Genomic DNA, 8,134 nt, shown 5'->3' on the forward strand with positions numbered 1-8,134 from the left:
CAGATGAAGAAGGAATCCAGAAAGGATTCATTCACAACATATTGCCAACTTGCAAACACAAAACTTAAATATTCTTTTCATGGACAGACATTTTTGTTTTAGCTCTTACCTTCATGCACTGAAGCATGAAATTTGTCTTCCCTCATTTCTCAAGTCCATTTCTTTCAATGAGCTTTTCCTACATTACCAAAGTAACTGCCTCTCGGCCGGACTGGTAATGCAGAATGGCCGCATTTCCAAAGCAACAGATGTTCTGTGGGTAAGAATTATTTGGTACAATATGCAGAACATGCATGTCATGCACCTCACTTCACAATTTTATTTTATTTTTTTCTAGGCATTGGGCAATTCTTATTCCTAAAGCAAAAATTTGTTCCACCCACAGTATTTCTTTTTTTCCCCTGCTGATTATTAATGAATTACTGATATGTTCTTACTGGTTCATGTGATTATCCCCAGTCCAAGCTCATATTGTGTCAGAAAGGCTTTTATTGTGAAAAAACCTTAAAGCTACAACAGAACTGTTCCAACAAACACTACTATCTCTTTAGTGTAGGAGTGGATAAAATGTCTTCAGTCTTTAGTTTCATTGCATAGAATACACTTTGAAAACTAGTATTTTGCAAACTACAATATTACTGAAAAAATACATAAAATGTCAGCTTTGAGTTTTAATGCAAAGTCTGTAAGTTCTGCGTAGTCTAATTTCCTGTCTATCTTGTGATATTCAGAAAACAAAATCCTGGATTTTAGACTGTCTCTATTGAAGAAAAAGACAAAAGTCTAATTTGCAATGTCTAGTGAACAGCTACAATGAAATTCAGATTTATCAGGAAACTTGGATTATATTCAATTCAATACTATAATTTGCAGTTGCACTAGGAAAAAAAAAAAAAAGGAGCTGGATGTACACACAAGGAGAGAGGTTGAACTAAACTGGTTAATAAGCAAAATATATTGTCACACTGAGTGTACTGTGAGCAGAGCAACCACAAAAGACTGAAGCTATCTCATCATCTTCTTTTTACTGTCAGAGATGGCACATGTGCAAATGGAATCAGAAAGGGTACTGACTGTAATGACAGATGAGGTATTAACTATTCTTCAGTGTACAGCTTCTTTGCTCGATGTTTAAAATTAAACATTAATAAGTAAATAAATTAAACAAATTGTTTAGTATACAAATCAGTTAATGAGAACCACTCCCAATCAGACAAGAAAAAACATAAATGAAAATGAACTGTATCAGCATATAATTTATACTGAGTTATACCAGGCTACTGAAAAGTAGTAAGCCAGAAAGAGACAAAAAGGAAATCTTAAAGCATATTCAGCTTATTTATTTCTCTCTGCCTTCATTCACAACACCTTTTGAAAAACTGTCTTCAGGCCTCCACACAAAGTTCATATTTTTTGCTATTAAATACAGCGTAATCAAAAAAAATATATAGCTTTAAAACTTAATATTATGATTCTTCAACCAGTTAATCCATTTGAAGTGAAAATTTTATTGCTTTTGATGTGTTTTTCAACTGTATTAAAAACAAAGAATTGGGCACGGGTAGGAAAAATTATCACAAAGTTCCTCACTCACCAATAAACTGCTAAGAGAAAGCTGGTTTACAAGCTAAGAAGATCACGACGCCAGCACACTACTAAGAACTAATGGTTTTATAGGCCAAAGCCACTAGTAGGGCATCCTTATCCTCCAGTGTGAATAGGATTATCCCTGCAAACATTCCCCTAACATGGAATTAAGCTGTCAAGTTTGCTTTGCTGCTGCATGGACACGTACACAAAATGAACACAAGTTCAGGTCAAGTGTAATAATGCTCTGCTATTACATATTGCTCATGGGGGGCTGGGGGGGGAAGGAGGAGGAAAAACATGAAACATGCCAGTAGCTGAACTGCTACAATTCAGCACATTTCACTACATTAGCGGTATTGGTCATAAAATGTCTGGATCACACTGAAAAGATGTTGAAAACCATTTAAATGAAACTTTCTTTTTTATTTAAAAATTATATATAGATTTTGACCCCTAATCTCCTCAAGTCTCCTTGACTTCAAATCCTTCTTAGTTTACTTCCAAAACTGCTTACTGTCACAGAAAAATATTTCATCCTATACTTAATTATAGAATATTAGTAAGGCAAAAAAACCCACAAAATTACAACTAGAAAAACATGAATATTCATGAATTGTCCATTACACTTCTATTTATAATTCATTTACTTTGTGATTATTTCTTCTTCTATCACAGTAGTTATATATATGCATTTTGCAAACATAACAAGATTTTTTTTTCCTCCTCTAGGAAGGAACAAAGGACTGTTAAAGCTTGGTTAAACATACACAGAGAACTATATTGACACAGATAAGACTCAACCAACATATAATAATGTCTCTCAAATCAAGCAGCACAGACTCAGCAAGCACAAATCTGTAAAGCACCAAGTAGAAAAGTACTAAAACAAACCATCAAAAAACAGGACAGGAAAGGCTTAAATAAATAAATAATAATGCAATACATAATCAAATGAAGGCAAAACTTGCTTTGTCCATGCCTAAAGGAAATACTATCTTAAAGCCTATGTACACACATTTATGGAAAAGAAATCAGATGTGGTTATTGAAAATACAAAAACCTCAGTCATGACGGACATGAAGATCAAGTAGCTGGAGACCACAGAAATACTAAGAAGAAAATAAATATTCTTTGCCTTTTTCCTGGTCTCCAGGCAATTGGAAAAATATTAAGCAGACTAACCTAAATTATTTTGATGTTCCTTTTGATGTGAGAAACCAGCGCCAACTGATTTATTTATCAAAGAAAGTGTTTTCTATTTTAAGTCTAAGGATTTTTCTAGAGGTATTTTTATATTCAATAATTAGTCCCCATTTGGAATAATTACAAAAATGCAACTAAGAAAGAATTTTAAAAAAATAATTCTAAGTGAACACAAAAAGAAAAAACACAATAATATCAAATAAAAATAACAAAGTTTTAGTTATGACAAAACTTATACAGTTTAGAACATGAACATGAATAACATAAAAATAAATGTATGTTAGACCAGACTCTCAATAACATCGTTAAATATTTGTTACTATGTATCAAAAGCAAGTAATTTATCTCTTAGTTCTCTAATCAGAATTAAATACTTAACAAGGCAGCAATACCATTGGCTCTAGCCAACTTTCTCATGATTACACAAAGAAAGAAATTTATAAATAAAGCACAAAAGATATCTTAAGACGCATTTTTTATTCCAAATTTAGGCACACGTGTTGCCAATTTATTTATTTTTATGCTCAAATGGCAAAGTTTTTGAAAGGTGATATGGAGTTAATACATCTGCAGATATACAACTGGTGCTTTGCTCAACTAGCAGTATTTTATGTTCATCATCAAAACATATTTGCTGCTGTGAAAGTTAAAGAATTTGCTGCAACATCTAGTTCTAACATAATAGAACACTGCAACAGTTATTCTAAGTTTGAAACATTTTAAATTGTGAAGACTGAATTTTACTTTTACTTTTAAAAAAACTGTAGGAGATTCTTCATCAATGCTGATCCTCAAGTAAGTCTGAAGCAAAGAATCATGAGAAAGTTTTATTTACTGTTGAAAAGCACACCATCTACAAATGCTTCAATAACTATTCCCAAAATCTCTCCACAGTAATTCTTACCCCACTCATGGTTGGTTTCTTTTATATTTCTTCTGAAGTTCATGTAAATTTTACTTCCTCAGGCTTCTAAAGAAAAGTAATGGCTACTTCCATTCAGTCAGTTTCTCATGGTAGGTACCATGTTCAAATGAAAAACATCAGCATTTTTTCTGAGATGATTTAACATTAAGGTTTAAAACACTTTCATCTGCTTTTTTCAATCAACAGAGCTCTTATCCACCAGATCACAAAAAGCTGTGATATTATAGCAAAGAGTTATGACTTTGAATACATTTTCATCACAAATAGAGTTACCAAATTACTTGCTATTTTTTCCCTGCTTTCAAATGTCTTATGTATTAATAATAATGAAATTGAATTATTATTCCATTAATAATATTGTTTCCCCTTTACAGTGTACTAATGGGTTCTAGAGCATTTTCTCTCTTCAGAAGAGAAATTAAGCTCACTGATTTTATATATTCATACTACTTGCAAGCAGTAATGGGTATTACTTAAAAAACAAAACAAAAAAAATACTTTGGAAGGTCTGTTTCATCTTTCCATATTTTACAGTAAATTTAGAGTACAGCTTGTGACTAATGACAAGGTGCAAGGAGATAAGTACAATTTGTACTTGTACTTTAGTACAAGACTGTACTGAACTAGTCAAATCAAAGTATATTCAGAGATGGTAAAACACAGTGAATTACATTTTATATGTATTCATATAATTCTGACACAGTTTGCCTTCACTTACAAAACACTGGTCAGATTTCCAATAATCAGTTACACATAATTCTGTTGTAATCAGTTATTTCTCCAAATAAATAAATAAATAAAAGCAATCCTTGCAGACAACTTTGAACTTTTCCACACATCAGTATGAAAAGTAAAAATAGCAAAAAAGGTAGCAAAATAGATGAGAATATTACAGTCTATGATTGAAAGGCAGACAAATCAAGATATATTTTTCTTAATTTTATCTATTGTTTACTTTCACCATTCAATGTACACAAGAAAAAAATAGCAACATACTAGTTGATTTAAATTCATTTAAAAATATTTACACAATAAAATTGTGTAAACGTTACAATGGATCTTATCTCAGTATAGAAGCCCATGTCACTGAGGGTGCCTTTAGAAGGAATTGACACATTTATTTGATCAAAATTGCCTTAAAGTGCAGTTGATTTTTTCAGAAGACAAATGATTTTAATGATACAGATCTCAGTAAAGACATATTCATACAGTGTCAGTTTGAAGTTATATGAGAGTTCCCGATTGCTACAGGAATTCTGTGGTCCATCTATTGCAACATCTATTGAAAACAAAACAAGCTACCTCAGATTCCATGTTTTAACAGAAGTTACCATTAAAAGCACATTAATTCTTCTCAAAGTACAGCAGATACAAGAGCATGCTAGTACAAAAGTTACTCCGTAGCACTTGTATATGAAATTCGTGGTGCTAACTACAAATATAACAGATCTGGACGTTTTATATCCCTTTTCTCCTGATAGGAGGTATACATAGTAGTAAAATCATTTTGGAATGTTATGGTTTATCTGAAACTACCAGAGATCTCTAAATCAACAACCATCCAAATCTAGTTATGACAACCTAGCAGCTTCTAATAGGGAAAAAAAAATCACATCTTATTCTCTTATGTAAATGAGGATTTTCACCAAATCACTCCTAATTCTAAGATTGTTTCAAAAACACTTAACAAGTAACTATAATCAATTGCTAAACTGCAGCACCTTTGACTTTCCTGGTCCTTTCCTCAAACAGAGGAGCCCTGATCACTGGACTACTTTCTAATTCATTGTCTTGCTAAAACCAAGTAGCCTTTTCACAGAGTTCTGGGTAATCAAGTGCTGAATGTTTGTCTAGTTTTGTTTGCTTTATTAAATAATTATTCCATCACACACTCATTTAAGAAAGCTACATTTTATACACAGATGGTCATTTACAGAAGACATGATTTCATTTTGGTCCAATCTGTTAAAGACTTATCTTTTTGAAAGGAAAAAAAAGCACATGGCACCCAGAAATAACATTCATTAAGAGATCTGCAGTATAAGACTTAAGTTTAAATTAAATTTCTCACCATGAAAGAGACTTAAAATTGAATTGAAAAAAAAAATAATCCATTTTTTCAACTGCCAGTGATTCAGAAAATTCAATAACATGGTGTTCGATAACAGATGATTTTTATTTTTTTTCTGTCTGTGGAATACAGACTCAATGAATTGAAGCATTCATAAAACAAAAGCTTCCTAAAAAGATGTCTTTAAGGTCTTTCATTATAGCTGTTCAGAGCATCAAGTTCAAGGGGTTAGGATCAATAATAAGCTTAAAATGTTATCTAAGTGCTAGTTATATGCACGTACATATACAATCACACTATTTCACAGAGACACAAACGACAACAAGAATAAACAATAGCTAAGGGGGAAGAAAAATGAAAAAAAAAAACCAAAACAACAACAACAAATACAGGTACACTGGCCAGAAGAGAAAGGCTTTTAAAAGGAGAACTGGCTTCAACAAATGAAGACAAAGCTGAGGTACTGAATGAGCTCAGACTTCACTGGCAGACAGGATTCTGGTCTTTCTCATGTCCCTGAGCCCTGCATCCCCAAACCTCTATGTGGGCATTGGGGAGGTAAATCCCTCCCCATTGTAAGGGCAGAGCAAGTCTGAGAGTGCCTCATGAGACTGAATGAGTACAAGTCTACAGGCCTCACGAAAGCAAACTTTGAGACAATAAAAGAAAAACAGTTCTGTCTTTCACACCTTCTTACGCCCATTCTAAACCTCATCTGATACAACTTGTGGTGGTTTCCTCAGGTCCTGTTTATTGCCTGGGAAAAGAGGCCAAGCCCCTCCTCATCACATCCTCCCTTCAGGAAGTTGTAGGGTGCAAAGAAGTCATGGCTGTCAGGTGAGGCCAGAAGGGATAGGGAGGTGATTGTTCCTCTCTAGTCTGCTCTTGTGAGAGTACTGTGACCAGGTATGGAGCCCTCAGTATAAGAAAGACAGAGAGCTGTTGGAAAGCGTCCAGAGGAGGACCACGAATGTGATCATGAGGCTGGAGCACCTCCACTATGAAGACAGGCTGAGGGAGCTGGGTTTGTTCAGCCTGGGGAAAAGGAGGCTGTGGGGTGACTTCATTGCAGCCTTTCAGTACCTGAAGGGAACCTATAACCAGGAGGAGAGTAAACTCTTTGGAAGGGCTGATAATAGCAGAACAAGGGGAAATGCTTTTAAGTTGAAAGAGGGAAGATTTAGGTTGGATGTTAGGGGGAAGTTCTTTACTAGGAGAGTGGTGAGGTCCTGGAACAGGCTGCCCAGGGAGGTTGTGGACATCCCATCCCTGGAAATGTTTAAGGCCAGGTTGGATGGGGCCCTGGGCAACCTTGTCTAGTAAATGTGGAAGTTTGATGGCCCTGCCAGGCAGGGGGGTTGGAGCTTCATGATCCTTGAGGTCCCTCCTAACCAGGGTCATTAAGTGATTCTGTGAAATAACCCATACTTAACTGTATTGTTAAGAAACGAAAAACTAAGAAGAAATAGTAAGAAGAAAAAAAAAAAAAAAGAAAAACTGGTATATAAGGAGTACGAAAAAACATGAAGGTTTTCAGTAGTTGTTCAGGATAACTTTTACAACAAAGTCATCATTAGTTTTCCATTGCTCAGGATTAATAACAAGATTTTCACCAATTATTTAAGTCAAATACTTGCTTTTGATGCTATACTTCATGCTTCTGACAGTGTGTCTCACAGTAAAACTGCACATATACATACTGATCACTTTCAGTAGTGAGACTGCCTCCAAGTTCCCACAGCTGTGATTGAACAGTAAATTGGCAAGTTCTATTTGTTTTATTCTCACTGTTATCTTGGCCCCTCTGGCATACTTTGGCATCAAGTCACTAATGGAAAAAACTGTAAACTACTAACCCAGAGCCTTATACATTCGTTTGCTTATTAGAGAGTTTTAAAATACTTCACTGGTTAGGGATTTAATTTCTAACATGTGTGATATTATAACGTACTGAAGCTTCACTCAATTTACTAAAGAGTGTGACTGTTTGTCATTAGATCGTGTAATTTCCTAGAATCTAGTCCATGCCCAAGTTATTTTATGGAACTCAAAGTACGTAAAAACCTCTTATTAAAATAACTGGCATCTTAAACCCAAGATTATACTGAATAATGTATGTGATATTCTTAATTATAACATTCTTATGCAAAACTTTTTTCAGCTATAGGCTTTCAAGATGTCAAGAAAAGCATTTAAAATTTAAAGTAGAAAATAATGTTTCTCAAAATATTTAACTACCTTTTTGCCTTCAAGGAAAGATTTTCTCAAAGACTTCAGAAGATCATAAACATTCTGAATGGATTATAATTTACATGGTTTCTTTTCTGAAATTGTTTTGCCTTCAT

This window comes from Coturnix japonica, chromosome 4 (genome assembly GCF_054131305.1).
Source record: "Coturnix japonica strain WE chromosome 4, WE-NBRP24, whole genome shotgun sequence".
NCBI lineage: Eukaryota > Metazoa > Chordata > Aves > Galliformes > Phasianidae > Coturnix > Coturnix japonica.